The sequence below is a fragment of the Lolium perenne genome, chromosome 4, assembly GCF_019359855.2.
Source record: "Lolium perenne isolate Kyuss_39 chromosome 4, Kyuss_2.0, whole genome shotgun sequence".
In the NCBI taxonomy this organism is placed as follows: domain Eukaryota; kingdom Viridiplantae; phylum Streptophyta; class Magnoliopsida; order Poales; family Poaceae; genus Lolium; species Lolium perenne.
In genome coordinates, this window is record NC_067247.2 from 203056089 (window position 1) to 203070896 (window position 14808).

Below are 14808 nucleotides of genomic sequence, written 5' to 3' on the forward strand. Positions count from 1 at the left end.
ATCATGTAGTACTTGGCGTAGTTTATGATTGTGATCTCTTGTAGATTATGAAGTTAACTATTACTATGATGGTATTGATGTGATCTATTCCTCCTTTCATAGCTTGAAGGTGACAGTGTGCATGCTATGTTAGTACTCGGTATAATTGCGTTGGTCTATCATGCACTCTAAGGTTATTTAAATATGAACATTGAATGTTGTGGAGCTTGTTAACTCCGGCATTGAGGTGCGCTTGTAGCCCTACACAACTAATGGTGTTCATCATCCAACAAGAGAGTGTAGAGTGGTTTTATTATGTGATCAATGTTGAGAGTGTCCACTAGTGAAAGTATGATCCCTAGGCCTTGTTTCCAAATACTGCAATCATCACTTATTTACTGTTCTACTGCATCTTTACTTCCTGCAATATTACTACCATCAACTGCACGCCAGCAAGCTATTTTCTGGCGCCGTTACTACTACTCATATTCATTCATACCACTTGTATTTCACTATCTCTTCGCCGAACTAGTGCACCTATACATCTGACAAGTGTATTAGGTGTGTTGGGGACACAAGAGACTTCTTGCATTGTGATCGCAGGGTTGCTTGAGAGGGATATCTTTGACCTCTTCCTCCCTGAGTTCGATAAACCTTGGGTGATCCACTTAAGGGAAAACTTGCTGCTGTTCTACAAACCTCTGCTCTTGGAGGCCCAATACTGTCTACATGAATAGAAGCGTGCGTAGATATCAAGCTATTTTCTGGCGCCGTTGCCGGGGAACGAAGAAAAGCTACACCACAGAGATTTCTACCTCCCACGTCAACCACACGCCAGTTGTGGACAGCAAGTTATTTTCTGGCGCCGTTGCCGGGGAGGAAAGGTAAAAGGCATTCACACTCCGGTCCCAGGTAACTAAGTTATTTTCTGGCGCCGTTGTGAGTGCTCCAAGCTATTTCCTTTAGATCCTGCAATTGCATCTTTTTGTTTCTTGTTTTTCACTAGTTAGGCATAATGGAAAGCAACTATGAGCTTTTTATTCTATTTCCTGAGTTAAGACATGGATTGTTTGATGCGAAAATTAAAAAACCTATGGAACCTTATTTGCATGCTAGTAGCAATGATATTAGTATGAACGCTTTGAACACCATTGTTGCTAATGATATGGAAAATTCTAAGCTTGGGGAAGCTGGTTTTGATGAGCATGATATTTTTAGTCCCCCAAGTATTGAGGAGAAAATTTTCTTTGATGATACTTTGCCTCCTATTTATGATGATTATAATGATAGTGGTCTTTTGGTGCCGCCTACTATGGAGGATAAATTTAATTATGATTACAATATGCCTCCTATATTTGATGATAGCTACTTTGTTGAATTTGCTCCCACTGCAATTAATAAGAATGACTATGCTTATGTTGGGAGTAATAATAATTTTATGCATGAGACTCATGATAAGAATGCTTTATGTGATAGTTATATTGTTGAGTTTGTTCATGATGCTATTGAAAATCTTTATGAGAGAGGAAAATATGGTTGTAAAAAATTTTATGTTACTAAAACACCTCTCTACATGCTGAAAATTTTGAAGTTACACTTGTTTTATCTTCCTATGCTTGTTGCATTATGCTTCATGAATTTGTTTATCTACAAGATTCCTATGCATAGGAAGTGGGTTAGACTTAAATGTGTTTTGAATTTACTTTTTGATGCTCTCTTTTGCTTCAATTCTTATTTCTTGGGAGTGCATCATTAAAATTACTGAGCACATCTTAATGGCTATAAAGAAAGCACTTCTTGTGAGATAACCCATGTTTTTATTTTGCTACAGCAATTTTGTTTTATATTTGTGTCTTGGAAGTTGTTACTACTGTAGCAACCTCTCCTTATCTTTATTTAATTGCATTGTTGTGCCAAGTAAAGTCTTTGATAGTAAGGTTCATACTAGATTTGGATTACTGCGCAGAAACAGATTTCTTCCTGTCACGAATTCGGGCAGTGTTCTCTGTAGGTAACTCAGAAACATCTGCCAATTTACGTGCGTGATCCTCAGATATGTACGCAACTTTCATTCAATTTGAGCATTTTCATTTGAGCAAGTCTAGTGCCCCATAAAAATTCGTCTTTACAGACTGTTCTGTTTTGACAGATTCTGCTTTTTATTTCGCATTGCCTGTTTTGCTATGTTTGATGGACTTCTTTGTTCCATTAACTTTCAGAAGCTTTGTGCAATGTCCAGAAGTGTTAAGAATGATTGTGTCACCTCTTAACATGTGAATTTTTGATTATGCACTAACCCTCTAATGAGTTTGTTTTGAGTTTGGTGTGGAGGAAGTTTTCAAGGGTCAAGAGAGGAGGATGATATATGATTAAGAAGAGTGAATAGTCTAAGCTTGGGGATGCCCCCGTGGTTCACCCATGCATATTTCAAGAAGACTCAAGCATCTAAGCTTGGGGATACCCAAGGCATCCCCTTCTTCATCGACAAATTATCAGGTTCCTCTAGTGAAACTATATTTTTATTCCGTCACATCTTATGTGCTTTACTTGGAACGTCTGTATGTTCTAGTTTTTTGTTTTGTTTGAATAAATTGGATCCTAGCAATCATTGTGTGGGAGAGAGACACGCTCCGCTGTTGCATATGAACACATGTGTTCTTAGCTTTTAATGTTCATGGCGAAGGTTGAAACTGCTTCGTTCATTGGTATATGGTTGGAAACAGAAAATGCTACATGTGGTAATTGGTATAATGTCTTGAATAATTTGATACTTGGAAATTGTTGTGCTCATGTTTAAGCTCTTGCATCATATACTTTGCACCTATTAGTGAAGAAATACTGTAGAGCTTGTTGACATTTGGTTTGCATGATTGGTCTCTCTAAGGTCTAGATATTTTCTGGTAAAAGTGTTTGAGCAACAAGGAAGACAGTGTAGAGTCTTATAATGCTTGCAATATGTTCTTATGTAAGTTTTGCTGTACCGGTTCATACTTTTGTTTGCTTCAAACAACCTTGCTAGCCTAAGCCTTGTATTGAGAGGGAATACTTCTCGTGCATCCAAATCCTTGAGCCAAAAACTATGCCATTTGTGTCCACCATACCTACCTACTACATGGTATTTCTCAGCCATTCCAAAGTAAATTTCTTGAGTGCTACCTTTAAACAATTCAAAATCTATTACCTCTTATTTGTGTCAATGTTTTATAGCTCATGAGGAAGTATGTGGTGTTTATCTTTCAATCTTGTTGGGCAACTTTCACCAATGGACTAGTGGCTTCATCCGCTTATTCAATAATTTTGCAAAAAGAGCTGGCAATGGGGTTCCCAGCCCCAATTAATTAACTTTCATAATTTTACAAATAGACACTCCTCCATGGTATGTGATTGTTGGAAGGCACCCAAGGATTCGGTTAGCCATGGCTTGAGAAAGCAAAGGTGGGGAGGAGTGTCATCTAAATAAAACTAAAATAAAAAGACACTCCTTCATGGTATGAGATTGTTGGCAGGCACCCGAGGATTCGGTTAGCCATGGTTTGTGAAAGCAAAGGTTAGAAGGAGTGTCACCCAAAAATAAAAAAATTCATGGGAGCCGCTCTTTGAAGGTCTGTCTGGCAAGGGGGTTAGAGTGCCCACTACCATTCGTTGACAACAACAAACACCTCTCAAAACTTTACTTTTATGCTCTCTCTATGTTTTCAAAATAAAAGCTCTAGCACAAAAATAGCAATCCATGCTTCCCTCTGCGAAGGGCCTTTCTTCTACTTTTATGTTGAGTCAGTTTACCTACTTCTTTCTATCTTAGAAGCAAACACTTGTGTTAACTATGCATTGATTCTTACATACTTGCTTATTTGCATTCATCATATTACTTTATGTTGACAATTATCCATGAGATATGCATGTTGAAAGTTGAAAGCAACCTCTGAAACTTATATCTTCCTTTGTGTTGCTTCAATGCCTTTACTTTGAATTTATTGCTTTATGAGTTAACTCTTATGCAAGACTTATTGATGATTGTCTTGAAAGTACTATTCATGAAAAGTCTTTGCTATATGATTCAGTTGTTTAGTCATTGTCTTTATCATTGCTTTGAATCACTTCATTCATCTCATATGCTTTACAATAGTATGATCAAGATTATGATAGCATGTCACTTAAGAAATTATCTTTGTTATCGTTTACCTACTCGAGGACGAGCAGGAACTAAGCTTGGGGATGCTTGATACGTCTCAAACGTATCTATAATTTCTTATGTTCCATGCTACTTTTATGATGACTAGATTTAGATGTGCGCCTTGGCGCACGATCCCGTGAAAATCGTGTTGGTGTTTATTTTGTATAATCACGATTAAATAAACTGCCAATCTGAAATACATTTATTAGGTTTTACTGGAAGCAATTAAGATAAAACCTCAGTAGCGCCTGAAGCTCATGCTCTTATTTAGTAGTTACCAGAAGCAATTAGCTCTCTGTCGTGGCCTTGGCAAAGGAGGATGGAGTCTTTCTGAAGCACCTTCTTGGAGCACAACATCGGCAGCACAGATGTTGGCCGTTATCCAAGCCAGTGAGATCTGGCAAATCTTCAACCTCCATCGGAGGCCCCTTCTGAGATTGACGGTTGCATCCCACGTCGATTATAAAGAAAGTGGTTTCGTCCCCGCTTTGGAGCTCGATGGCGACATGGTTGATCTCCTGCTCGTCGGTGGGGAAAGAGAAGGGCATGATTGCTTTTCCTTTTCTTTCAGTGAGGCCCTTTCTACAAATATCAAGGACCTATGTGTAATTTTCTTTTTCATGGGGTCCTTTGTAATGTATTGTACACCCACCGTTGGTTATTAATGAAGCTTCTATGCCCTTCGGGGCACTCCGTGTTCAAAAAAAAAAGCAATTAGGAGTGGCGACCGTCTTTCACATTAATAAACATTTTGTAAAGACAACAACCAGATACTCTGGCGACCGTCTTTCGCATTAATAAACATTTTGTAAAAACAACAACCAGGTACTCTTAACAAAACATGAGTGTCACACATACACAAATGATATTTTAGGACCTAGTAAAATACTATGTTAAGCATACAACTCGATATAGAGAATGTAGGGAAATATATCACACACAACATGAACAAATGCATATATATGTTTCACTGGTCTCCACTTTAGATGTACCAAACGACTATAAATGGAATAACACATATTCTTTGTAGTCCATGGAATGTGAAGAACACAAAACAAACATCCATGATAAATTAATAACACTAAAAGCTAAGGCTCCTGGGAAAACAAAAAGCAAAGCTTGAATCAAAGGCTGGTATCACGTTGAGCCTCAAACAAACAGCTATGTCGACCTTCTCAAAGATATATGGACAGAGAAATGAATTGGCATCTGCATGATAACATTATAAGAAAGCACATATTGTGAAATGGAAGATAGCGATGGCCGTAATAGAGATATTGATGAACTTGTTGGCTGCCATATAGCTCCAACCTGTTAATAGAGGAGGAAAATAGAGTAAAATGGAAAATATATGAAAGTTGCAAGTCTCCTGCCAAAGAGGAAACAAATCATTACACATTGCATATTATCGTTTTTTTGTATCAAGAGGAAAACCAAGTGATGCAAAAAGGGAGCCAGACTAAAGTTAAAAGAGAACATGGTCACATGATGTTGCCGCATAGTTGATGCACAAAAGAAGAGAGGCCGACGATGTTTAGATTGCAACTACGCGGGTACATTGTCATTGTATAAAAGGTTTATACTATTTGGATAACCCAATTTGCTGGCCATAATGACTGACTAAATCGGGCGCCTTGGCACACGATCAGGTGAGGCTTATGTGTAAGCGGGAAAATACTATTTTGTTTAGGTTTCAAAAATCGTTGCAAACCATAGTAAATCACAAACCAAGAAACAAATATTCTATGATAGAGATCCGAAAATAGGTACTCCTTAAGCTAATATTAATATTGTTCCAAGCCTATTATATAACATAGCCGACAAAATTCATTGGTGCATTCTATGGAAATCTTTAGACCATTAAAAAGTATCAGACCTTTGACAACCCCAGTAGAAAGTTAAATGCATTTGAAAACTTTAGACCATAAAAAGTGTAGTTGGATTATCGCCCAGTGGATATTATGGATCAGAGGGAGTAAAATTTTACAGTACTGGTAGATTTGCAACAATATTTGGATACACTTGGTAAAAATGATGGGTCTGGCTCGTTTATAAAAACAGAGGTATGCAAGTAACATGAAGGAGAAAACAAAAGATGAAAGAAAGCAATATGGAGGATCGACCATTAGCAGCATGTGTAGCTTTGACTTCGTGCTTGGCCACCAGACGTGACACCGAGCCCCCTGCGTCAATGAGTCTAGGCTTGAAACACATGCAAGGAATGTTGAGGTACGAAGAACTGAACCAATCTCGTCACGGGTAGAAGAGTTTGCCTAATGTAATAAATTGGTAATTATGTGGCGACGTAAACAGGAAATAGACATGATCCATCGGTAATTATGTGGCAACGTAAACAATATAGTAGCCATCGCCAGGTTTTTTGTAGGCACGTAAAGAGACCATAAAAGTACGTTAAAATATATACCTCCGTTGTGCCAAATATAACTGTCTATGCAGTTGAGACCATTGAAGTAACGCTTTTTGACATATTTAATGTAGACTATGCAATAACATTTGTCGTCTCCTTGAATTACCACTGCCATATAAATGAACTAATGGTGTTACAGAGAAAAACGAGGAAGGAATTGTCAAGTACATAGGGGTGCACCAATACCATCAAGGGCTTTTAAACCACCTACAATTGATTAGCCACACTACACCACTGGGTAATTTTTTTCTCTATTGATATGTTGGGATTAAGGAGATGAAGTCATTTTGAAACTATCATAATTTGTATGGCAATCCCTACGAATGTAGTTAAATTCAGAAATGACTCCCGGAGGCCAGAAAAATTAACCAAGGAGAGCACTTTTAATAATCACACAGGTGATGAAAACCTGAGAAGTTCTTTCTTCTTGGTAGTTATTGTCTAAACATTCCCGCCACACACATACTAATGCCCTTTGCCTACTAACGATAGCATTGACCCCACCCTAAATCTTCAATGCCTAAAACAACAAAACAAGAGAGAATATAGGTACGATAAGAAAAAAGGTAGAATATAGCTAGAAGAGCAGGTTTCGGTGAACAAACGGAAAGATCCCCAACTTGCATAATGGTAAAAAAATTCAAAAAGTTCAACATTTATCTACGCGAACATCAAGATGTATGCCCATTCTTATATTAAACTCCATCTTCTTTCTTTATAATACACATGCACCAGAAAACAGAGGGTAGAATCAAATGGGCAACCCAAAAACAGAAATGCAAAATATAGTTGACATGAAGAGAAAGCTAATAACTTCTTAGACGTGTCTAATTGGACTGATGACATACATGATTTGGAGGCACATGGATTTGACCCCATCAAGTTCCTGTAGATAACGGCATGGAATATCTAATTAAGGTAAAATGAAAAATCCTTGAAAATATGAGTTAACTCAACACACACGGCTTACCACAACATAAATTTGTCCACGGAAATAGGATCAAATGGTTCAAGGTCCATTTAACTTTCGAGAACTGAGATAACTTTGTTATTGTACTGGCTCTTTAAACTCAAATACATACCATCTTTAGGCAAATAGATATAATGGCCAAATGAATATATGGGTTTAACCAAGAATTGTTCAATCACTGAAAGACCTATTGACGTAAACACAGTGAAGTACTGGCTAGACCAAGTGACAACAGAGATGCAAAGAAAATATTAGAAAGTGAAATAATGGTTGGAGCATCAACTTTGTATCCTAATAGGTCCTGGAATATGAATGGCATATAGTGAGCTACCGATAGAGAGTGCGAAACAGAGGAATAAGAAGGGCATAAGTGCCCCAGTCGGAGATGTCTTAGTCCGGCATTCACAACGACACATTATCAATTTTACCATAATTCAGTTATTCTAACCATTCTTGCAAGAAGAAATTTGTTCTAAATTGTTATACATTTAAAGTGGCATAAATTAGATATTCCAAATTCAGTTTTATCATAATGGTATCACCTTGCAATTAATTACCACTCAGTTATACATTCAAAGTGACAAAATTTAAGAGGAGGGCCAATAATATAAGAACATTTGGCTTAGAAGCAGCATAACAACGGATCAAGCAAAGCATGGGAAGCATTATGCAAAACAGGGCATGTACAGACCTGATGATAAACCTCAAAAAGTAAACAAAACACTAAAAGGGTCAATGCTTGAGTAGTTACAGCTCGAGTAGCAAATTTCTTGGATTTGTTCTTGTGTTGCCAGCACTTGGCGAGCAGAACAGTAGTCTGTTGACAGTATTTGGCCAAAAAATCATATGCTGAAACTAAAAAAAAGTTGATCTCTGAACTAACGTCACCTCTCACTGTCAGTACAGCCGAAGTCATGTTTGATGTTTCCCTAGCCACCAAAGAAGCAGAGAACACATAACACATGAAAGTGTCAACTCACATCTGGATTCAGAGTAAAAGAGCAAACCCGTCCAGAAAACCACAAACACAGTGGTTCCGCATGAACCTGTACAAACAAATACAAGCACACATCAGAAACAGACTAAAAAGCACAAGTTGGGATCAAGAACAGCACAACCTTGGATCGGGAAAGGGGAAGAAGAAAATGTGTCTAGAACCAACCTCAACCAGCCAACCACCAGTTCAGGCGTCGGCCATCCAAACCACGCAGCAGTGCACCGCTTCCCCTGCACCTGAGAAGAAACGGATGCACAAGTGATTTCAAGTGATGGCACTACCAGATAATATTAAACAGAATATTTCGGAGCTCACTATTAGTATATAAGAAAAATTGTTTGGACTCACTAAAGATCATAATGGTTTTCAATGAAGACATGTTTTTCGCCTCATTGCCAGATTGCACACATCACATCCAGTTCATGATTCGAAGAACTAATCTTTCATTCATATAAAGTTGACCAAATCACAATCCAAGAGCGATCCAAGCAAACAACTTCATCTAACTAACTGCCTTGATACGTAGTAAATATTAACGCATATATAGTTATATACTCTTAATTTTTCTTGATATGACCTAGCCAAGAAACAATGGACAAATATCACCTCAACATGGATTAAGTATCACCCAGACCATCCAGAATTGTAGCCAAAGCAAATATAAATCTGTGCATAGAAAAGGAAAATAAATCAGGTCATATAGCCCCGAAGAAGTGGCAATCCACATGGCAGGCTCGAGCAGCACATAAATCTGTGCAATACTGCACCATCAGCCTCGAGCAGAGCCAGCGACCCAGTCAGCAGGGCAGAGGCACACGAAATCCTCTCATCCAACTTCACTTTACTCACTGTCAGACCACCCAAGTAATTTACTTTCATCAAACTATACTTCACAACATCATTTCAAAACCCAAAATCTCAATAGAAAATTCTAGAGAAATACAAGTATGGAGATGGCATTAAAGATATCAGAAGCATGTTCGATATAAAAGCTGATTTTCTAGTATGCAACAAATAAAATATAGTAGCTAGTCATGATATTGATGCAGTGATTTCAGTATTTGACGGGACAGAAAGCAGCCATCTGAATGTGGGTTTGTTAGCCCAACCATCCAAAAATTTAAAAGAGAGCAAAGGTTTCAATATTTAACACCAGTCACAAAGCAGCTAGCTGATTGTGGTTTCGTTAGCACAACTGTCCCAAAATGTAAAATAGTGGATACCAACACGCTTAACAAATTAGAATCACCAAAAGAATGCGCTTACGAAGAAATAAATGATCATGTATGGAGAGAGAATACCTTCTGCCTCCCGCCTCTGTAGAAGTATATTTACATCGTCCGCGCACAGCTTGATTCATAAGGTTGCCCTGCACGGAAGTATAGCAAAGTTTTAAATAATCTCAATGACAGCGAGATAAAATAGTGAAACCAGCAATGCTTAAATTGAGCAATCTGCAATAATCATGCCAATCAGCAATGCTTTGGTAAGAAACTTGAACACGATTTTAGGCTTCCTTATGATGCAAACGGAACATCAAGGAATTAACAGGAACACAAAAATTCTTGTTGGGTCACACAAAGAATCACAGTAATATATACATCGAAGAGGGGCACACAAAAATGTTCAAACTAAAATGTTAGCTTTGGGCTTTCATCCTAAGCTATGGAAACAAATCAGTAAAGTCAAGTTAGTAAGACAAACAACCTTTGGACCAAAATAGTTACCCCTGCGGAAGGCAGATGGAGCGCGGCAAGATGGTCAGCCCTTTAGATCAGCCTCCCAATAAAAACCCTCCCAACAGAAACGATGAATTAAAGAAGTGTTCATATTAGAAGGAAAAAGTGCTTACGATAGCATTGAAACACGATCATAAGAAATAATCTTAGAAACTAAAATAACATGTCTTTATTATAACAGCAAGAGAGATGGGATCACTGGGATTATGATTCAAAGATATGAATGCAAAAATATACTAAATCTAACGAATTAGAATCATGTTGCTAGACATCTAGAGGTACGAAAGCTTCTAGGTTATTAACCTTGAGTTACATTTCCCCTTGTATTTGGTCATTGGAGTGAACTTGACTCCCTAGGCTCCTGCAGATCATCACAAAACTAATTAAAGCAAAGAAATCTTCTGAAGTGGTACCATACTTTATTTAACCTACTTTCTAAACTATTTTCATAAAAAATAATTCAAAGTAATTCCAGAAAGAAAGGTGCTGAAGTCGCAATGTGCTTTCTTTCAGAGATAAATTCACGTTAGCAATACAGAAAGTTATAGGGCTAACTTCTTAAAGGAAAGTACATAAACCATAGCCAACAGAAACACATGTTTCTCCTACCTTTGACATGTAAAAGTTTAATAGCTAGCAACTCCAGTCCAATAGTGTTCCTACCATTTAAACTTTAGAGAACCTCAAATTAAAACCCTGCCATCGTAACTATAATAATTGGCATGATAATTCTGAAAAATAAACAGGGCAATCTACCTACAGAAGCACGACAAGTAATAATAAATACGCCAAGACTTCACTATACAAACTGAGAAGCGGAACATGTACATATAATGATTATTACCTTGCTTTGCTGAAATAGCAGATAATAGATTTGACACGGCAGTGAAAGCAAGGAGGCCATATTCATGGACTAATGTTTCAGATTTGGCAAATGAGACATGACTTTTTCCAATAAAAATCCTTCAAATGGGGAAAACTACAGAATAACTAACTTGTCTTGTCTAGTACGAATGCAGCTATATATGCATACCAGCCAACTCTTGTACTGCCCTACCAAGAAAACAAATCTCAAAGAAGAAATAGTAAATGTCTGAAAAATAGAAGGCACATATCTTTTCTGTTTGTGCGTGTTCCCAGTTGCAGATCTAGATGAAATGAGGAATGCAGCGATCCATGTATTACACTCTATTTATCCAATGAAAAATATATACATGCCAAAGTACAATCAAACATGTCATTTTGTGAATATGCCAATGCAAGGGGAGAATATCAATAAGCATTAGGAGGCAAATCAGACCCGCTAAAATTATGTATCGCAGTTTCTTTGAAACATAAAAGCCAGAATGAAACTTGATTGTCTCTTATATCACTTGTAGATTAAAACGAAACCCAAGCCCAAATTCAGAGCCTACATGGCTGAATTCTAATAAGAAACCGCCCCTATACAGCCAAGAACATGAGCATAATTAAATCGACAATAGCCACAAGGGATCACATATATTAGGTTGACAACATTACCAAACATGAGAGATTTAAATCATTAGGTTGACAACTTTACCAAGTATAGGAAAAGGCATCAGCCAACCTTTGAAAATATTAACAATAAACAAATATGGGTTATGTACAACTATTAAAATATAAATGAAAAATCATGAAGCCTGCACTGTACATATAACAAAGCTTGTATTTTGTTGCGGATCATATTATTTTCTTCTCAATTGGGAAACTTGCGAGCAGCTGGCCTATGCAACACAACAACCTACAATCCTTCATATCAAATAGCAAGCATGAATGGTAGGTGGAGACACACCAGGCAACATAGTTGGATAATCAACAACAGAAGCTATACAAAGCTAACCTCAATTAACTGAATGTGTGTTAGTTCACATGTAACAATACAGTTCACTGGTTGAAAAGTTCCCCATCCAATACTGAAAAATGAAACAATCAACTTATTAGATGCATTAAAGCCAACCGTGTATGGATGAACAAAAAGAATCTAAATTGAACAATTAGCAGCCACCAAAAATTCAGTCAAATGACCAATTTAGATATGTACGTGTAAACAAAAATGTTGTTAAATATAAACCTGTTTATTGAATGCAAGAACCTCTAGATCTCTGCTCAATTTAAATATCAAAAGTGTGAACAACATGCTTGGATTTTTGTTGACAACATGGTGGAGAAGGGCTGATGGCTGCTCACCTCGGCTCGTCGCTGTCATCAGGTAGAAGAAAGGGGTGGAACTATCAGCTCAACATGTCATCTGCCACAGATTTCGTTTCCACTACACTGCACTAATTCAAGGCAAAGGCGAATTAAATGGAGAATGCACCTGCTCCAGTACACCGCACTAAATCAAAGCAAGCATGAATTAAACAGAGCAAACCTAGAGAGAAAGAGAAATTGAGGAGATCCCACGAATCTTGCAGTAGTTCCATCAGCGTCATCCTCGCGGCCGCTTAGCAGAGCGAGCTCATGGAGAGGAGGAACGGGGAGGAGGACAGCGGGGCAGACCACAATAGCTGGGAACAAGTCGACGGAACAAGCGCCATGGATGCCTCTCTCTCGCACGTTCTCCTCTTGCGTTGCGTAAGGAAGCGCTCGTACACGTCTGGCGGCGCCCTCCCGCATCGATGCACGCCTCCTCATCCCGCTCGTCGACGGCGACCTCTCCACCATGTACACGGCAGTGGGAGCCGTGCCTCCATAGCGGCGGCGACCCGCCCCTTGCACTTCCTCCTTCACCATCAGCAGGAGGGGCGCTCGAGCTTGTGCCGTACGCGGGGCTCGCGCCCCAGCCGGCGCCCCGCTCGTGCCGCACGAGCTGCTCGCGTACAAGGCAGGCGCTTCTCCCGGCAGGCCATGGCGACGATGAAAGATCGGCCGGAGAAGGGAGTGGCGACGGCAGCCCAACAACGGAGACGAGGCGATTTGTTGAGGGGAGAGGAGGGGAACGAGCGGGAGAGGAGGAGGCACGAGCAAAATGGGTGAGGAGAAGGGAGGTCGGTCCAGCGCTGCACGGCGCACTGCGCCGCGACGGGAGGAGAAGGGAGAGGCGGCGGGCGGCGGGCGGTGGGCGGAGGGCGGAGGGCGGCGCGACCGGAGGAGGCGGAGAGGCAGCGACACGCGCGGGGACGATAGGGTTTTCTTTTCCCCACTCCCCTGCGAGACGCCGGGCCGGAGCGGGCTTTCACACGACCCATGGATAAAAAGTGGGTTCGCGCGAGGGCCTAGTGAAAAATGGACGGACAGGATACACAGGTGGGGAGATCTGACGGTCTAGAAGCGCAAATCGCTGTGAAGTCCCCTATGGGGGGCATCATATACAACTTAAGATACACACATGTTTTATACACACTTTATGTCATTATTATGCATTTTCCGGAACTAACCTATTCACAAGATGCCGAAGTGTCAGTTCCTGTTTTCTGCTGTTTTTGGTTTCAGAAATCCTAGTAAGGAAATATTCTCGGAATTGGATGAAATCAACGCCCAGTATCTTATTTTTCCATGAAGCTTCCAGAACACCGGAGAGAGACCAGAGGGGAGCCAGGGGGCCCCACACGCCAGGGCGGCGCGACCAAGGGGTGGGGCGTGCCCCCCTATTGTGTGGCCCCACCAGGGCCCCTCCGAGGCTGCCCTTCCGCCTACTTAAGGACTCCGTCGCGAAAACCCTGAAAGAATAAGCCTCGGTACGAGAAACCTTCCGGAGCCGCCGCCATCGCGAAGCCAAGATCTGGGGGACAGAAGTCTCTGTTCCGGCACCCTGCCGGGACGGGGAAGTGCCCCCGGAAGGCATCTCCATCGACACCACCGCCATCTTTGTCAACACCCGGATTTTTAAGTCCAGATGCCTATTATGCCATTCATCGCAATCCTAGGAATATTGTTTTTGCGAGATATAATAGATTGATATCACAACACATCATTCATTACATACCATAATCGTCTTACAAATAAAGGATCACATGATCCCGTCTCATTACAATAATAGAAGTTCTATTGATCAATTACATAACACATAGCGGAAGCGAAATAGCGTAGTAGTAGTCCATCTATTCCACAGGCAACTGTTGACGTCAGGAGTGATCCTAGTTGTCGTAGACGTCCTGCTGTCCTTCTTCCGGGTTCTGATACTCTTCTTCATAGTCTGGCCATTTGAATAGCCAGGGACACAGCCATGAGTACTTTAAAGTACTCGCAAACTAATACTAAGGTAAAATACTATCAACTATAGTAAGGGGGTTCTAAGCTCTAGTTTCATTTGCATAAAGCCAGTTTTATTTCATAAACACTTTAATAATCCAAGCCTCTTTATTTGCTAAAACTCTAGTGGGAACATTAGTGTCATTCCCACAACTCAGTTGTGATTCAAAGTCAAAAATCACCTTTCAATTCAAGTCACAAGTCACCATTCATATTTTTAGAAAAGTTCTGATGACGGAATAGTATGGCCTTTCCAACTATCCATAACCGTGGACGCGGCTATTCGAATAGGTTAAACTCTGCAGAGGT

At 39.9% G+C, this 14808-nt stretch overlaps 2 long non-coding RNA genes across 2 annotated transcripts; both read right to left on the bottom strand.

Annotated features, from left to right (window-relative positions):
* Positions 1 to 5098: 5098 nt before the first annotated feature.
* LOC127295128 (uncharacterized) lies at positions 5099 to 8422 on the bottom strand. Its single transcript, XR_007847555.2, has 3 exons — positions 7430 to 8422; positions 6277 to 7101; positions 5099 to 5464 (listed from the first exon to the last, which is right to left on the bottom strand). It is a non-coding gene; the product is annotated as an uncharacterized lncRNA (long non-coding RNA).
* Positions 8423 to 10589: 2167 nt separating this feature from the next.
* On the bottom strand, positions 10590 to 12584 carry LOC139838802 (uncharacterized). The gene is made up of 3 exons (XR_011756669.1): positions 12496 to 12584; positions 12149 to 12221; positions 10590 to 10648 (listed from the first exon to the last, which is right to left on the bottom strand). It is a non-coding gene; the product is annotated as an uncharacterized lncRNA (long non-coding RNA).
* Positions 12585 to 14808: the final 2224 nt, after the last annotated feature.